General features: G+C 41.5%; 1 protein-coding gene across 1 annotated transcript in view; it reads right to left on the minus strand.

Moving 5' to 3' along the window:
• Positions 1–203: 203 nt before the first annotated feature.
• The window catches only part of LOC144773425 (glutamate carboxypeptidase 2-like), a 508326-nt gene continuing 490519 nt past the window's right edge, over positions 204–18010 (minus strand). Inside the window, exon 20 of the mRNA XM_078658419.1 lies at positions 204–1076. The gene's annotated coding sequence lies outside the window, so the exon portion shown is untranslated. The remainder of the gene's footprint in view (positions 1077–18010) is intronic.

An 18010-nucleotide genomic window follows, 5' to 3' on the forward strand; every position in this document is an offset into this window, starting at 1 on the left:
CAAATCCCTGAACGTGCTGTGAATCAAAGTTTGACAATAAATCAGTTTTTCATTATACAGACTGGTATCTAACACTCTAAATACATAACTGAGCCTGCATATCAACTCCTTTCCTCTGGTCAATGGACATAAAGTTGAGAAGTTGATGGTAATAAAAAGTACTAACTATCTATCTATATTACTAAAAAATCACAAACTCAATGTAAGGTTAACAATGTTTATCAACATGTACACATTTACAAAGCAAAGAAAGCATCAATCACAGAGAGAGAACATTATTAATGCAAACAGTGTCAAACTCATATCAAAGTGAATAAATGCAAATGAAGGAGTGAATAGGTGAAGAGACAGTAGTTTCAGAGACAAAATACATTTGCAAATTATTACGCAATGTACGGATCATTTAGCTATACTAACCTAAAGAAATATCAGAGCAATACCACCCCCTGACCAGGGATACCAAGGGTCACCTGAGACAGATTCAGGGAACATAAAAATCAATCAGGATACTGGATGCAGGAACAGGAACAGGAAACAGGTAGGGCTCTATCAGCAAACCGACGGACAGCGACAATCTCCCTCTACTCTTTAGCAAAGTCTTCTCCAACTGCTCTTAACGACACCCCCTAGGGCACCTCAATTATACCCTAAAACTTACATGTCCAACCCACACTTGTTGAAATATTTACAGAAACTCAGTCTCTCATTGGTTGATTTAGGGGGTGTTCTATCACACCACCATAGTCACATTCATAATTTTCATAGAGTTATTTGTTTTACCCTTTTACATTATGTTAACCATGTCTCGTGAATAAACACTTCCTCCAGCAAATAACATGTTGCAAGCCTCAACACTTCCATTGTTCATCTCTGCATCTTCTGCGGAAGAAGTTTGTACTTTTCCTCTGGATCTCACGGCATCTTTCCGTTCCTTGGCAGACATGCAATATTCTTTGAAGGTTATCTTCCTGTGCCTTCTCCATTCTCTCTCAGAGCTCGATTTTCAGCTTAATTATTCGTATTTATTTCTTTAACCCTCAACTTGCATGCAGAAATGTAGGTCCATGCTTGCTTCACTACGATGAACAAAACACAGACATTATTAATTTCATGAAATGCACTTCTCACTATTTACCACTCACCATTGCACTATCCCACGTTATATTCCTAGCAAGAGCATTAATGAGCAAAAGCGGCATTATTTTAATTTTATTTCAAAGCAGAACATAAATGCAGCCTAGTCTTTCATGCATTAGTCTCCGCATTAGTGCACGCATGTGCAAAGCATTTTCCTATGTTTTTCGTGTTTTTGCACGTTATTTACACAGCACACTGTTAGTAAATATTACTGAGGACTTAATCCAAGCAGGTTTTATTTTCTCAAAACCCTGCTCCATCAGCTTTATCCTTCACTCACTCCACTTCCACTATTAGAGTTCACCACAGTGTTTAGTCATGTGATGGTATTAGGGTGGCAGAGAAGTTGGGAATTACCATCTCAGCGGATTTCTGTTGCTCCCTAAGGTAAAAGCACTAAGTTAGTTCTGGACACTGACACGTTCAGAAACAGCTGTGAACCTAAAGTTTGATTACCTAGTTCTCACAGAAATGTGAGTGAATGGCACTTCAAACAATGTGTTAGAGCTTTTTCTATCTCCACATTATTCCATTCTCCCCAGTGACAGTAAAATCAAACAAGGCAGTTGTGTAGCAGTATTTCATAGGATCATGCTTAGCTGCAAGTCACTTCCAACTTATAATTTCCCTTCCTTCCATTGTCTATCTCTTGGAATCGGTGCTTTCAAAATTTAGAATCCCAGAACGAACGTCATGAACCACTGTCCTGGCAAAAAAAACATATTAATCAAGGAATGCATTAAAGTCATATCGTCACAGCTGATATGCTCAGAGACCTTCATCTTCATTGGACACTCCAATCTTCTCTGTAGTGAAGATAACAACAAACATGTTCACCTCATCCAACACTGTCAGAAACCAACACACTACAAAGCTCTATTCTAAATCTTATTATCTCCAAGGGTACACATCTGACCGCTAAAGACATGATACCTGTGGATTAGTTTGACCACTTGCGAATTTCTTTCAAGCAATCTGTTGCCCATCCAAATCAAGAGAAGGAAAATCATAGTTCTGTGGCACTAAAAACATTGACATCAACAATCTCGGGGTATCCTTCCCACCCCAGATCCTGAGAATGACAGGAATCCCACAACAGAAGAATAAAGTAAATGTATGAGTAACCAAGTTAATGAATATGCTTAACTGAAATGCAGGGCTAAATGACCTAAACCTTCCCTCCCCTGGTTCTCAAAGGATCTATTCAGAAGTAATCTGAAGCATATAAAAAAAAATTGGGAGAAAAGCACCCTCACTCTTGAATCTTACTACAATGGGTCCGATTCCGATGTCGGACGGACCTGAGTCTGTCCGACATGGGTCAGGAACCGTGACGGAACAACATACCATAGTCGGTTACGGCCCTGCAAGTACGATGCCACCGAACCCTATTCGGTCGCACTCGTATGTTTAAAATGGGAACAGGCATTCCGAGCAGAATGCATGATCGCATTGTCAAATGGAGGAATGCAGTTCATCCCTGCACCCTATGGCCTGCACCCCAAGGTACCTACCACCGGGTGCAGGGATAAACAGAGGGGCACCATAGGTGCCCCCATGCCGCTATTCGGCAGCCTTGCACGCATGGGGGCCCTATTAGAAGCCCCCAAAGACAGTTTCCAACTGCCATTTTGTGCCGAAACACCGGCACGAAAAGGCAGTGAAAAACTGCCATTGTACTCCCTTGGTCGTAAAGAGGCGACTGGGGGAGTACTGAAGGATTTCCAGACGGCGGACGGGCTCTCGGAGCCCATCGTAAGCCATCCAGAAATCCAAGTCGGATTCCTTTCCAACCTAGCACATTGGAATGGCTCGGTTGGAAAGGAATCCGGCCTGCACATTCCAATTCGGGCAGAAGGGCTCCGACCATCGTTCGAAGCCCTTCAAAATCAAGGGAAGGAAAATCATGTTTCTGTGGCACTAAATACATTGACATCAACAATCTCGGGGTATCCTTTCCACCCCAGATCCTGAGAATGACCCGAATCCCACAACAGAAGAATAAAGTAAATGCATGGGTAACCAAGGTAATGAATATGCTTAACTGAAATGCAGGGCTAAATGACCTAAACCTTCCCTCCCCTAATTCTCAAAGGATCTAATTAGAAATAATCGGAAGCAGCTGAAAAGCATTCGGGAGAAAAGCACTTTCACCCTTGAATCTTACTACAAAGGGCCCGATTCTGATGTCGGACGGACCTGAGTCTGTCCAACATCAGTCAGGAACCGTGACTGAACAACCTACTATCGTCGGTTACATCCCTGCAAGTACGATGCGACCGAACCCTGTTCGGTCGCACTCGTATGTTTCACAATAGGAACATGCTTTCTGAACAGAATGCATGCTCGCATTGTGAAATGGAGGGGTGCAGTTCATCCCTGCACCCTATGGCCTGCATCCCAAGGTGCCTGCCCTTGGGTGCAGGGATCAACAGAGGGGCACCATAGGTGCCCCCAGACTGATCCCATCAGAATGGCTCGATCAGAAAGGAATCTGGCCGGCACATTCCAATTCGGGCGGGAGGGCTCCGACCATCGTTCGGAGCCCTTCCGTCCAAAATCGGAATCGGGCCCTAAGAGGTCTGCCAGGAAAAACTGCAAATCACACACCTTCAAAGCTAAATTTAAAATTAGCCAAAGCAATTTTTAATATCACCCAACAATCAAACTCCCAACCCTCCACCGGCACAGTCTCCATACCAGCATTTAAATGTAAAGAACTAGCGATCTCCTTTGCAGAGAATGTAAAGTCTATTAAGTAATCACTTCTGCCCCAAATGATTGCACACTGACCCCCGAGGCCCAGTAGTCATCGTTACACTTTGATACGATTTCCGAGTAAGAATTGCCTGAAATTATAAATAAGGGCAAACCTTCCAATAACCTTTTCGATGTTTTGCGTGGCTCACAGAGCGAGGTAATGTCAAAGATGCTGCTGCAATTTTAAATATAAAAATATGTTAAACTATTGTTTGTAAATGATTTAGTTTTTGCTTATACATTACTTTTTGGGGATTGTGGTTTTGCTGGAGATGAGGTGGATAATATTGTATTTTAATAGCATATTAACTAATTTCAAATAAATATGAATAAATTATAAAAGTATCATTAATTTTTTTACATGTTACACTTTATGTTATACTTTTTTTCAGATGTGTAAGGCTGTGAGTGTATTGGGGGAAGTGTTTTATAAGATGTAATAATCTTTATGAAAAAATATTAATTTCATTAGATCTATAATGATGAATCATAATTAATTTGCATATTAAATTCATTATTTACAATATGTTAATAAGTCTACATATGCAGTATGTTTCAGATTATGAGTATTGGGGTTAGGGTGGTTAGCAGTTTATGTGAATAATATATTGATTAATTAACAATTGTTAAATGAATTAATGTGTTTATTGATTTATTAAATTAAAATAAATTATTCAATTCTTGATAGAAATATATGCTTTCATTTATTTATATGTGCTGTTCATTTATTTATATGTTATAAATTGCGAAAAAGAATACGCCTGCTTTTTTGGGGGTAATAGACGGGCAGTTTATTATTAGAAAGATCAATTTACACATATACTGGAGGATTTGTTAATTTATTGTTGAATGGTATTGTAATTGTGACAATCTGTATTGAAAAAAACTATTTTAATTTTAGTATTTGTTTATATAGAATGGAATTGTTCTACGTTACATGTCAGAAAAAAAATGGGGTAAAATGTAGCTTCCTTTTTTATTTTTTACAGTTTTAAACTGTTTAAAAAGTTGTTTAATATTTGGTGTTGTACATCTGTTTTAATAAAGAATTAATGGCATTAAAAAATTAATATAAAACACATTTTTCTAAATGTATATAAATAATTTAAATTGAATAATAATGATGACATTAAGACTTATGATAGTGAATTTAAATACATTTGATTCATATACATTATTTTTTGTTTTAAAATGTACTTCTTTAAATTTAAGGAAGTGCATCAGGCATCCTTTTATCTAAAATGTCTTTAATGTTAGTGAAACAGGATTCAAACAAGCAATTTAGAATGTCAAAATGTATGCACTTTCTCGTATGTTGGTAGCACTGGAAGTTGTATAGTGTATCTGACCCACTCTTCCCTAAATGTATGTAATTTCCCCAATTTATGTTGGTCGAAGTTAGAATAGCCAATTTGTCCCACTCCCCAAAAGTATGCACTTCCTCCAATGTTTCTGTGGCCGGATTTAGAATAGTAAATCTACTCCTTTGTGTGATGTATGTGAACAAACCCAAATGTTTCCGGGATTGGTTTTAGAAGGGTAAAAGCAATTATGATAATACATAATTGTGGGAAATTGGGTTATTGATTGAGGGGGGAATTAGCCCATCTCAAGCAACAACCACAGGGCGAACCATAAACGTCACTAACTTAACCCATGCCTAATCCTCTGGTAGCATGTCACAAAAGCAGTCGGGCTTAACAAAGAGGCAAAGTGTAAAGTACTTCTTCAGAACTCAACAAGTAATAAGTGAAAACACAACACAAGAAAAATCTGACAGCAAAATTAATACACTCCAGTCAGTAGACCCAGAGTGCAATTTTAAAGATTTAGGTAAAAATTGTTCTTAGTAGCACAAAGTGCCAACTGCAGTTATCTGGTTACAGAGGACCGGGACAAACTCACAAGTTCAGGCTGACCGTGATGGAGCGTGGTCCGGATACAGGCACCAGGTTAGTCCTGGAGGGAGATGTACCTTATGTCCTTGGAGTGAGGCTTTGCAATGCTTGGCGTCGGTCCTGATCAGGAGCTGCGCAGGGCTGTGATGCGGAGGCCTGCATTAAGGTGCATCTCTCTGCGTCCGTTCCATTGAGGAGCTGCAAGGACTCCTATGCGAGGTCCAGCATAGAGTTATGTTGCACTATGTTGGTTCTGATGAGGCGACAGAACAGGAGCTGCGAAAGCCGTGATGTGAGGTCCTGTGTTGGGTTGCATCATGCTACAATGGTTCCAATGATGCTGCCAATCACTGCAAAGACTTCGATGCAAGCTCCTGCCTCAGGATGCATTGTGCTGAATTGGTTTTAATAGAACTCACAGTTAGGCAGGAAGGAGCACATGCGGAGGCCAGCCAGAGGTCTAGGACCTGGTAAACACCTCTTAGGGATCAGGGTTTTAGCGCAGCGGAGGTCAGCAGGGCTCAGGCAGATCCAGTAGCAGGTCCAAGCAGGTCCAGCGCAGCAGGTCAGAAGGGAAGTTGCAGGGAGGCCTATGTAGCTTGTTTTGTCCCTGTAACTCAAAACAGGATGTCAGGTAGCTGACCCTTGGAGTCACTAAGGTAGATTGGGATAAAGGGAGCAGGTCCAGTCTTCCTTCACAGAGAGCAGGATAGTCTTCTTGTAGCAGGGCAGTTCTTCGTCTGTAGTGTCCACTGGTCCATGACTGTACTCAAGAGCTGATCTCAGGGTCCAATAGTTATACCTGGTACCAGCTTTGAAGTGTGAGAAACTCCTACACTTCTCCCCACATCTATTTCCAGAAATTCCTTCCTTCCCTTGCCTTGGATTACAAGAGGCTAGTGTGAAGTTCTTTGTCAGTGCAAGAGGTAGCCCCTATTGAAATGCAGCTGTGGTAGATAACAGCTCCACCTGACCCATCCTGTCACGATGGCCCATCCTGACAACACCCAGTACTACTTTGTGACACTGTCTGGGGAAACATACAAAGACCAACTGCCAACTGCACTGGGCCATGTGACCCAGGGCACAGGCTGCATGATTCAAATGGTTAGGATAAGAAAATTCCAACTTTCTAAAAGTGGCATTTTCAGAATTCTGAATGAAAGTGCGATTTTACCAAAAAAGAGGGTTTTAATTACAATTCATTTGAAGCTAAATTTGACATTCTAACCTGTTCCTGTTCAATCAAACATAAGCACTTCAATATAATAAAGTAACCCAATGTTATCCTATGGAAAAGGTAGGCCCATCAATAGTGAAAAACACAATTTTAGAGTTTTCCACTATGGGCCTTGTAGCACCCTATGCATTGGGGTACAAACCTCCCTGTCTGTTTGTCAAACAACCCCTTCTTCTTAGGCTCAGACTGGGACTGGTTACCATGACTCCATTGGGAATTATGTTGGGGGTCTTTAGACAATTCTATTTTTAAGTTTTTCTCCCCCTCTTTCTCCTGGTGGGACCCCTGACCACCCTTGATGGAGTCCCCCTGATACCTTTTTGTGCACTGGTGCTAGCCCAGAGGTCCACCTCTTTAGCAAGCTTCCTGGGCTCCTTTGATGGCGGTACGGATGTGTCCTCTATGTTCAGGTTCTTATCGAGTGTTATTTCCAGAGATCTCGTGGAGTCCATAATGTGTAGTGAGCAGTTAAGAGCAGTTAGATTCTTTATTCACAATTCCATCTTAGACGAGGGATTGGACGGGACAATTAGGAGAAATTCAGTTTTGATGGCATTTAGTTTGAAGTGATTGTGGGTGAGCCAGTTTTTTTTTTTTTTTGCAGAGTTGTATTGAGGGACCTTCTATACCTTCTATACCTTAAAAATGTTCTCGTATAATTGGGTGTACATGTGGTAATGTGTGTTGGAGGAATTCAAGACTTCAGCTAGAGGCTCCATGAAAAGGTTGAAGAGAATAGGTGAAAGAGAGGAACTCTGTGGGACCTCTAACATGACCAGGGTGGCACTGTAAAGGGACTGGTTAAACTTGATTCTTTGAGTTCTGTTGTTGAGAAACGAGGTGAACCAATTTAGGACGGACTCTGAATGCCCAATTTTCTGTTCAAGTCAGTCATGTTTAATCGTATTGAACACAGACAATAAGTCTAGGAGGATTAGAAGGCAGGATTTGTTCTGATCTAGCATTTTTTGGGCGTCGCCCACTATTTGTATATGGCCTTGACTGAAGATGGATTGGAATTGGTCTAGAAGTTGGAACTGTTCTATGTGGTTGCAAAGTTGGACCTGAACACATTTTTCAAGGTGCTTCGCCAAAGTCGGAATGTTGGAGAATGGACGGAAGTTGTTAAGGTCCGAGCGATCTACAGTGGGGTTTTTTAAGAATAGGGGTGACCAGCCCTACTTTCAGGTAGCCCAAGATAGTGCCTTGCTGAAGTGACACATTTACTATCTTGCTCCAAGATTTGATCTCCCTGAAGATATTCAATGGTAACAGGTCACTGAAGTGGTTTGAGGTATTCAGCTTATAAGGATGTTGTGAATGTTGCTTTCAGTTAAGGTTTTGAATGTATTTCAAGAAAAACTGTTTTTTGGGGTGCGCCCTAGGAGATCAGGAGGCACACCTAAACGTGAAGGTGGGAGGCTGATATGCTGTAGAACCAGAAGGAGATCCCTTTCTGTCCACACCTCATTTTAGATTATTCCTGTTGTTCCCAGGATGAAAGAGGCAAAATCCTCATGTTTAGCACACCATTGACTTCATTTATAGATATGTTAGGTTAATTATTCGATTGTTGTTTGACAAGCTCAACAAGTCTTAGGTTGGTTTCTGGTTAGATCTAGTTGAGTTCTAAGGAAATTAGCTTTTGAAATTCTGATTATACGTGTTTCTCACCGATCTTAGGCATTTTACGTCTTTGATGGATGGAGAGAATCTTAATGCTCATTGAGCTAGTCCCAGATTGCTTCTTTCTGTGATAAGGCTGTCATTCAACCATGGTTTGGAATATTTAGTGGATATGCTTTTTAGTTGTAAGAGTGCAATCGAGTCTAGGATGTTCAAAATGAAAGTATTGTAAGTGATCTGTAAGGGCTCGAATATCTAGCCTGTCCACAGGAGGGGGGAAAATGTTGCATAGGGAAGTCAGATCATTCAAGTTTATGATCTGCATGCTTCTTTTCCATAGTTTAGGTATCTTTAGTTGAGCCTTTTTTGTACACACAGTGTCTGCGATGAGGAAAGTGATACAGTGGTGATCTGTCCAGTCGCATGGGACAATACATCAGAGTTGGATGTTGTCTACCTTCGCAATGAATAGGTCGAAGTTCACATCGTTGTTGTATTTAGGACTATCACAAATTTGGGTCAGCTAGACGTCAGCTAGACATGTTTTAAAGCGCTGTTCACAGCTGAGTCATTCAGGTAATTCCAGTGTAGATTAAAGTCTCTAAGGAAGATCTGGGTATCTTGATGTCCAATGTTGGTTGTGATGACTTCCATGATTTACTCAATGAATGGTAGGTTGTCTCCCGGTGGATGGTAGATCACATGAAGTTTGTAAATGGATCTGATGCTACTTGCAATATCAATGCGTAGGTATTCACAGGAGGATAGAGAAACGGTTTGGGGCTGTTTCATTAAGAGACTGTAGAAATATCAAACATACCCTGTCTTCAAAAAAGCCAATGGCTGGTGTAAGTACTACTGGAAGTGGTCTGGGTAAGGGGGTCTCCAATTCACCAATCACTATATGGTATAGATGCACCTACTAAGTCACACAATTTTACACCATTTAGATGAACTTGTAAACACACTCAAATATATCAAGCAGAAGAGTTTTGTGTCTTGTTAAAAAATTAATTATAAATGATTTATTTACCTCCCACTGGGGTTACAATCTAACATGTTATCACAAATTTAAAAAGAATTTTTAAAAAACTCATACATGATTATACATAAAATAAGTCAAAATTTAATCAAAAAAACAGTCGACGCAGCGTTTCGGTGCTTTTTCTCTTTTACACCTTCTTCAGGACTTTACAACATTTTGACTCCAATGTTTCTGTGTTTTATTAAAAAATGGAACATTTCGAAATGATCCCACACGGATCTGCAGGATGCTCAGGTTTTTCAGTCTCCTTGAGCTGAACTCTGTATCTGAGTATCTCTGTGTTCTATATGCACAGAGGAGCCACCATCAATCAAGGCAAAACTTCATATGGTTTTTGTTACACCACCTTATTGCATTTCTTGCCGATTTGAAAATGTTTTTTTTTTCGGCCAATAGGTATTGCGCTGTCAGGATTTCTTTCGTCAAGGATCCAAATCTCTTGTGATTCATAAGTGGCCTCCCTGCTCCTCCGTAGCGGCGTCTTCCTGGGGATTAGACAGTACAGTACATGCAAGCAACCCCACCACCAGATCTGAAATAGCAAGCTTTCAAGTAGACCTATGTATCATCAGCATTTTGGTGAATTATGATGCTGTGGGCCTAAATCCATCGTTTTATTCCCCACCACGCCATATAAGTTTCGTCCCAGCCATATGCTGACCAAAAACAAGCATCTATAATGCTTGTTGTTGATCCAGTGAGGACCTGGCCTACCAGTTCAGGCTGGACTGTTCCCATGTGAAGCAAGGTCAAAACTAATTTGCATATGGCTGGGTCCAAACTGGGCTATCAGGGTGAGCAAAAAAATGATGGATTTAGCCCAAAGCTCTGACTAGGGGTGAATGTTTGACAATGTTTAGTATTCCGTCCATCATTCTTTTCTGTTGCTGTAGTCACCCTAAGTGGGAAGGATAGGCCCAGACATGGGTCCCATGCTCACTGTGCCACTGGTTTCAAGCTAAGAAGTAAAAAATGGTAAGGGGTTCTGCCCACTTAACCCTCCCATACCTGAGCAGGAGACATCCAAGGATGAGAAAGTAGAAAAAGGGGGTACTGAAGGGATTAATCCTTTTTTAATTTTTCAACAAGAAACATCAAATTATCTTGTGAAACACCAATAAACCATTATACACATATGTAAGAAAATTCATATACGCACATATGAGCGGACATCTAGGGAAGCACGACAATCAACAATCTATATACAAATTATAACATATACATTATGTACAAATATAGAAGACATATACAATCTCGACAAACATTTATCTGTACCCTAAATTCAACAGATATATACAAATATATATATACACAGATTTGAGTAAATGCCTCCTCCTGATTTACAAGGGAGTGCACAACAAAAATGAAAGTCCCAAGACAAAAGCACCAGGGGGTTAGACCATTAACCCAATGTCAAATTGTATAGGTGCACAACAGAAACAAATCAAATCTTTTTAAGTTATAACAAGGGACTCCATTAGAAAGGTGTCGACGCAGTCGCGGTCGCGTTTCAGCCAGATGATGTAGGCTTCATCAGGACATGGGTACTCTAATCTTGATGATCCTGGCCACGCCTAGGTCCGGTATACCAGGTGGTCCCACAATGCGACCCACACGGGTGGGGTGTGGACCACTGTCTTAACTCAGGTACTGTAAATGATTCAAGCTAGCCTGGCTGTCGAGGGATCATACCCCGAAACCGGTCCCAGGATGATTGTTTCTGCTCCAGGGACGACCTGGCCTGGCTGTTCGGGCTAGACTGCTCCCATGGGCAGCAGAGTCAAGACTGATTTGCATATGACTGGGTTCAAACTAGGTTGAAAGAGTGAGCAAAAAAACAATTAATTTAACCCAGATCTGTAACTGGGGTGAACGTTTGACAATGTTCAGCATTCCGTCCATCATCTTTTTGTGTTGCTGTTATTTGTGAGTAGAGCACCAAGTGGCTTCATTTAGAGGTCGAAGATGACAGGAGCCAGTATGGAACCCCCGAGGACACAGCAAGAGACAGATCTTTTGGGACCTGGCAGTGCCCATGTGAACAAACTGGTGCCAGTTGGAAAGGTAGCAGAACCAGTGAGGGGCATTGCAGGTGAATCCCATTTGAGACTCCACGGTGCATATAAGGGTGGGAGGGTTGACTATGCCATAGGCAGTTCAAAGGTCCAGCAATATGAGGAGGCAGTGGTCATTAATCCCTGGTCAAGAGGACATCTTCTATGATATGTAAGGTAGCAGACTCCATAGTTCAGTGTGATCTTAAGCCAGTCTAGGGTTTGAGATGGAGATGGATAGCATGATGAATGTTGACTGCTTTTTCAATGATGCTGCCAATGATGGTAGGTAGGGGAGGGACATGCCAGTAGCTGGAGAGATCCAGTATAGGTTTCTTTAGAATTGGGAGGAGGTGGCCTGTCTTGAGAGCTTTTTAGAAGATGGCTTGAGCAAAGGAGGCATTGACAATGGTGAGTAGCAGTGAGAGAGCATGTCCAGAATGAGCTTTAAAGAAGGACTAGGATAAATCATTATCTTCATATGAAGTGGCTTTGGGGGAGTCGAGTATATGATGAGTTCCGTAAGAGATAAGCCTTTGAAGGATGAGCATTGTGCGATTCCTCTGGGAGGGCATTAGAGATCAAGCAGACTTGATGTTCTCGATGTACTGTCGGATCCTCTGTACTTTTTCACTGAAAAACAGGATGATGTAATAGATATGGAGCGAGGAATATGTGAGTCTGGCAGTGGTTTATTCAGTGCTTGATTGTCTTTAAAAGTGTTCTGTTGGTGGCTTCATTGATGGAGTTAGTATGTATTTTACTATGGCGGATGCGATAAGCTGTCTGCGTGTTGCATGGAAGGACTTCAGTCATCAGGAGATCTGTTTTTCTTTTATTTCCTTTCCTCTCTGCAGATGGAAAGTCTATTATCAGTAAGGTCTTTATAGCACCAGGGTGGTGAAGACTTTGGCTTGCTTCTGATGTTTTCATTGAGTAATAAGCCTTTTCTTCAAAAAGTGTTGAATCTTTTTAGAGGTGTTTTGATGTTGGATGTGGAGTTTATAGGGTGAGAGATGAGCTCAACTGCTGTTCAGTCTGGTTTGCTGTGGTATCCAAGGACCACCTCCTTGTATTCTAGTGTGTAGACAACTTGTTACAGCAACATCCGCTAATGAAACTGGTAAGCCAGTGTTGGTTGTACTACTAGCACTATGTTCCATCAAAGAGTACCCCATAATCACCTTTATTTTTTCGCTTCATTACAGCCACTGTGGCAAATACTCAAACTCCTAACAATGAGGACTCCAGTGCCCTTTTGACCCAAGCAGAGTACAAAGCGAGAGAGAACTGTAGTCCAATGTCTCTTTTTTGAGTAGTTTCCCATTGTTCTCTTTCTTGAGTAGTTCCCCATTGCTTTTTCAAATAGTTATTTAGGGACAGAGGGAGCTTTCAGCAGGTTTGTGCACCAGGAACATGACAGTTTGTCAGTCCTCAGGCACCCATCTGAAAGTCTAGTCAAAACAATGGAGCAGGCCGTTATAAATATCCATGATGATTTGAAAACGCCTCAACAAGAACAAGCATTTTGTTAAATTGTATCTACCTCATATCAGAATTTGTTGCTATGTCTGCATCTCCCCAAACTAACCTACAGAGATAGTGGCTTCTGTAAATGGCACTGTCAAGGAAAATCCCATTACCCTGGCAATAGGGTTGGAGTGAATGCCTAGTCTTGGTTTGATTTGTAAACTGCTACCACTTGGATACTTTGGAGGGGAATTACACAATGTTATTCATTTCTAACATTTCATGTGCATTTTCTGGCCTGCCCATAGAAACATTCTTGTGATCCCACCAAGATTGTTTATATACTCTTCTGCATCGAAAGAGATACTCATGGTGACACCTTTAATATTAATTCAGCGTCCGTGGCTTTCAAATTAGAATCAGTTCCTCACTCAAACTAAGGCAGTGTTTAGAACATTGTATATTTATCTTCAGTTTCAGATGGAAATACATATTCCTGTTAACATGAAGGAAGCACCAAATGAGATTCAATGCATTGACACCACACCACTGCCTTCCTTAGCCATTTGTACTGAAATAAAAACCTTTGTTAATGATAACTGATAATGGACATGTGGAAAAGATATATTTTGATATCGCTGATGCACATTTCCCATCGTGCTTGGAATGACCTGGCTCCTACATCATAACCCACACATCAAGAAAGTCTTTCCATTATATTTTTCCTCAACATACTGTTCAGAACACTGCTTTCAAACTGCACCTAAGGAAAGGACTACATTTGTAACCTGATTTGTTTAGCAAAAATATACTCCAAACCCAAAGCAGGAAGTAAAATAAGACAATTTAATTCCATAGACTTCCATAAACTTTAAGGATGTCTTCTGTAAACAAGCACTGGCAATGGCAAAAGGTCTGACTTGAAAGGAATGTACACAGCATGAGAATTTAGACATATTTATGAGGAAGCAAAACACTGTAGGAATATATTGGTGTAGATTAAAAGGTCAGGTGACAGTTGCACTGTCAACCAGACCTAAAAATCTATGTAGGTTAATGTTAGGGGGCATTGAGACTTATGGGGCACAGACGGCGAAATAACGGCCGCGAACTACATTTCCCAGTATGAGGTGCGCCGCGCTCGACGTGATCAGACTGTATCCGGGTCACGTGGGCGGAACGCATATTGCTGGTGGAGCCGGGAAGGACGCTGCCGATTATTCTTGCCCTGCGGTTCCCGTGTTGTGAGGAGTGTTCCTGGTGCGGTAAGGGTGTTGTTACACCGAGGATCCGTATATCTCGTTCCCTGAGTCAGCATCAGCTGGTGTCCGGACTACTGTTGCGTGCGCCAGGATTGGGCACGGTTGCATTGTTTTGGATGCGGTCGGACTATTAACGTTGTATTCCGAGTATAGCAGTCTAGACTATACTCCAGTCTTTCCTTGGATAATTCGAGACTAACTCTGGGGACTGTGAAGTTGATGCCAGGCATCTAGATGCATCAATGTTTTATGTGAAAGGAACATAACGAATATCTACCTCGGATCGTTATAAGTGTTTTCTTTCCCTTCGTTGGCGGGCTTTACAAAACCGGCTGGTTTGTGAAGTTCATGCGAGGGAGAGAATCGTAGTAGCAAGATATGGTATAGACTTTAGCCATCACTAATGCATTTGAAATAAGCTTGAATATTATTTCTGAATTGTGGTGAAGAAAATGTTTACCTCTAATAAGGCAAGGGGTATAATGTCTTAAGAAACTGAACCAAAGTATTAGAGGTTTTGTGGAGGGGAAAGAAGACAAAAGATTTCCCTTCTATAATCAGTGAGACCGATCTCATGGTTATGATCATATTGAATTTCAAGTGAAGTTTCTTGCTCATATTGGCTGAGGTCAACGTAAAGGTGTTATTGATACATGCAGTTGTTTTAACCGTTGCCTGCTGTTTTCTTTTTTTTATATGCACGAGTGTGTATGGTTAAAGAGGTTTCTTTCGGCATGAAAGGTATTTGGGTTTCTCCATCAGTAAGGATATGTGCTAAGAATCTTATATAGGATCCTTACGTATTCTGTTGTTCTTTCAGCTTCATGACCAAGAAAGATACTATGTACGCTCCATCTGCATACCTGATAATTGTATTTTTTCTTTACAGGTTAGTAATGTAGAATTGTGTATTAATATAGAAGGAAAGGGATTAAGGAGTTAAGCTAATTATCTTTTCTGTCTTGTGTCTTCTGACAGATCTCCCTCCCCGCTGTCCCCATCCTTTCCTTCCTTAATATTCACAAACTTCCCTCGCTTAACCATCTATGAGTCTGCTTCTTGTGTAAATGCAGATTTAGGGTGGTTGAGAGGTGGATACCATTTGAGCATCGCTTCAACCCTGAGGAGTCGTCTTGGCCCCTGAACAGAATAATCGGCCCACGTATAATTATATCCTCCCGGTTGAAGCAAGCTTTATTTGGTATGGCTACCATGGATGATGTGATGGCCGCCTTGGCATTAGTGCAGGTCGAGTTAGCTGCCTCACATACTGAGACGGCTGTTTTGCAGGCCAAGGTAGATAAAATGCAGCATAATCCCTTTGATTTCAGTAGTGCATCACACTCCTCATCCAACGCTATGGTTGTAGAGATTCCAACCCCGATTCCCCTAGCGCCACCTGAAAAATTCACAGGGGATACACACAAGGTACAAGTATTCTTGTCCCAGGTGATGTTGCATTTTAATTGCAAGCCGAAGGTATTTTCTACCAACCAAGCCAGAGTCTCTTTTCTGATCTCGTACTTAGCAGGAGATGCAGCACAGTGGGCAGTCCCTTTGGTACGAAACGAAGATGGTTTGTTACACGACTGGGAATCCTTTAAAGAGGAGTTTGAAAAGACCTTTGATCGTCGAGCTGATACATTTGCAGCAGATAGAGAGTTATTGGTGCTGAAGCAGGGGAACAAAGACCTTCTGACCTACGGCAATATCTTCAGGAGATTAGTCGCTGAAACCCAATGGCCTGAAGACAAACAATCAGCGGTGTTCTATCAAGGCCTTAGAGAGGAGATTAAAGATGTTATTGCACAAGTGGATCCACAACCACGAACCTGCACAAAGTTAATTGAACTGTCCATGAGGTTGGATCATCGGTTAAGAGAACGGAAAGGAGATCACTTCCGTAAAGAGAGGTATCAAACTCGTTATGAGAAATCTAGAACATCGGATCCAGGGATGTCTGCTCCAGAGCCGATGGAAATCGGAACAGTGAGAGCTGCTTTAACTGGGGATGAAAGAGAACACAGAAGAAAGAACGGGTTGTGTCTTTATTGTGGTAAAAAGGGGCATTATCTTCGGGAATGTCCGATAAAACCTACAACAGGGCGTTCCCGCTATAGAGTTTCTGCAACGACCACAAAACCCGAGTCGGGAAACTGAAGATCTTGGAACGTATGGAAGGGGAGTTCTCAAGCGCACTTTGTATCCCTTCTCTTCAAAAAGAAACTGGTGGGTTGAAGGAACATTTTTTCATTGCTGTAACGGTATTCGTTGACAAGGAACCCTGTATAACCCAAGCCATGATAGATTCTGGAGCTACTGGGTGCTTCATGGATATTAATGAAGCTCATCGAATGGGTGTCACATTAGTGGATAAATTGGAACCGGAAGTAGTTCTTGCGGTGGATGGTGAGCAATTGGAAGCAGGTCCCATATGCCAAACTACGGACCCATGTGTTGTGGAATGTTTACTAGGCCATCAAGAAACATTGGTATTTAATATCATTTCAGCGCCATCGTACGGGTTAATTCTGGGGTTACCATGGCTGTCAACTCATAACCCTGAAATAGATTGGAAAAAGAAAACGTTTGAGCTAAAGTCTGATTATTGTACTACGAACTGTTGGATGAAGAAAAGAGACCAACCCAAAAAGGCATTGCATATAGCTACAGCGGCGGAACAGGAAATCCAACTTCCTTCCTGCTATGAACCTTTCCGAGAGGTGTTTTGTGAACAAAAGGCGGAGGTGTTACCCCCCCACAGGCCCTATGATTGCCAAATAGAATTACAACCTGGATCGGTGGTTCCATGTGGAAGGATTTATGCTCTTACCAAGCCAGAAAATGATCATCTTCGGAAATATTTGGATAAGTACCTTGACTTGGGGTTTATCCGTCCTTCAAATTCCCCAGCGGCCTCTCCGTTATTTTTTATACCGAAAGCCAATGGGGAATTGAGAACGTGCATTGACTTCAGGGCGTTGAATTCGATTACCATACGGAATCAATATCCTTTACCGTTAATCTCAGTACTCTTGGAACAGGTAAAGGGTGCGGTAATCTTCACAAAACTCGATTTGCGTGGAGCATACCATTTGGTACGAATGCGTCATGGAGATGAATGGAAGACGGCTTTCAAGACGCGGTATGGCTTATTTGAATATCTTGTGATGCCCTTTGGGCTATGTAATGCGCCAGCCGCTTTCCAATTCTTCCTAAATGACGTCCTAAGAGAATACTTGGATAAAATCGTGGTTGTCTATATAGACGATATTTTGGTATACTCGGCCCATGAAGATCAACACGTGCAGCATGTGAGTCTTATTCTCCAAGCCTTAAGGAAACATCATTTATTTTGCAAAATCAGCAAGTGCGAGTTTCATGTGTCCACAGTGGAGTTTTTGGGGGTGATGCTTACTCCATTTGGTCAGGAAATGGCCGATAGAAAAGTTAAGGCGATCTCAGAGTGGCCCAGTCCTAAAAACGTGAAGGACATCCAATGTTTCATGGGTTTCGCT

Source organism: Lissotriton helveticus, chromosome 8 (genome assembly GCF_964261635.1).
Source record: "Lissotriton helveticus chromosome 8, aLisHel1.1, whole genome shotgun sequence".
NCBI classification, from domain to species: domain Eukaryota; kingdom Metazoa; phylum Chordata; class Amphibia; order Caudata; family Salamandridae; genus Lissotriton; species Lissotriton helveticus.